The sequence below is a fragment of the Vanacampus margaritifer genome, chromosome 9 (assembly GCF_051991255.1).
Source record: "Vanacampus margaritifer isolate UIUO_Vmar chromosome 9, RoL_Vmar_1.0, whole genome shotgun sequence".
NCBI lineage: Eukaryota > Metazoa > Chordata > Actinopteri > Syngnathiformes > Syngnathidae > Vanacampus > Vanacampus margaritifer.
The window spans coordinates 24917786-24919212 of record NC_135440.1 but is presented as its reverse complement, the minus strand read 5'-3'; the positions used below and the strand labels follow the sequence as shown (position 1 = coordinate 24919212).

The 1427-nt window shown below is 37.4% G+C and overlaps 1 protein-coding gene across 1 annotated transcript in view; it reads right to left on the bottom strand.

Moving 5' to 3' along the window:
- Positions 1-496, bottom strand: part of mfap5 (microfibril associated protein 5) — a 5477-nt gene extending 4981 nt beyond the window's left edge. Inside the window, exon 1 of the mRNA XM_077575602.1 lies at positions 435-496. The gene's annotated coding sequence lies outside the window, so the exon portion shown is untranslated. The remainder of the gene's footprint in view (positions 1-434) is intronic.
- Positions 497-1427: the final 931 nt, after the last annotated feature.

The window sequence follows — 1427 nt, the reverse complement described above, 5'->3', positions numbered from 1 at the left end:
TTGTGAGTTCTCTCGAAAGAATGTGTTTTTTTTTTGGGTGCCCAATATGAGCGCCCCTCCACCCTTTCCTCTGTCACACTCGCACATTCTTTTCCAGATTTCTTTTTTTGCAGGACAAATTGACACTTTGCAACTGGTGACTTTCCGAAGATCAGTTTTTTTTTGAGCATGTTGATCATACGTTTTCAATGTACACGCATTCTCTTAGCATGCTTTGGCTGGTGATCCGTTCGGCACTTCTTTTTTTTTTTTTAAGTCACTGAATCTGTAACATTTGCAATCTGTTTGAAATCCTGAATTTTCCTCAAGATTCACCTTAATTGTAAGCACATATATATAAGTCAATCCGAATCTTGCCTAAATGTAAAGTATCTTCTACATGAATTTACTGTTTAGTGTCCTCAAAAGCCTGAAAAAAATAAGAAGATACTCACAAGTTTTGCTGTTGTCCGAACCTGCTTTTGTTTAACGACTCCTTTGTCCTCTTGTTGTTCTCTCCTCCTTCTCTCCTCCTTCTCTCCTCCTCCCTCCTCCTTGCCTCCTCCCTCCTCCTGTATCATCCATCCCTTCATTGTTTTCATCATTCCTCCCTGGCCCGTTCCAACGAGCCTAATTGATAACACACCGCCTTTGCTTTTGATTTACGCATTATTGTAATAATTCTTATTTTCGGACGTCTCCGTTTATCATCACCATGTTAAAAAAATATATATATAAAAAAAAAAACACCAGATCACAAAAAGGTTCATTAAGTCATACACTAAAAAAGGGCAAATTCAAGTTCAAGAGGTTGCGGGTTTGAATTTGGTAGTCAGTACAGCACACGAGTAGTATCCAGGTATTTGAATGTGTCTATTTTTGACACAACCAGCAGGAGGAGCCAAGTTATCAGTTGTTGAAAGTTGCTGCCGCGTTACTGTACTTCAATATGACTACAATGCACAGAAAGGACAAAAGTGCTTGTGTAAAAAGTCATCAAGAAAAAGTAGCAGGATTGTGAAACTCTAAGATTTGATTATAAATGGCCAAACAAATATACATTAAGTACAATTGCAAGGCTCTTTCCTTGATTGACTGCTCTGCTAACTACGGCGTGTGTAGTAAGTGGTTAAACAATACAAAATCGTGAAAATAAACACATGATAAATTATTTGATTGAAAACAACTGATTTTGATCCAGTATATTGTGATTTTATGAGCAAATGAAATTGCTGTCCACCCTGTCGTTATGAGGTAACTACCCCTTTAAGAAGCCATGTGATGTTTGAAAGGCTGAAAAAGTGGCGAGACACTTTTTTTCTTCTTCATTTTACGTCCTCATTTCATTGGACGTTTGTCGAGTTAAAATGTCCACTCTGTCAATGGATTTAAAACAATCTTCTAGAAATTCAAAATGGATCTATTCAACAGATGGTCCCGTTTAATGC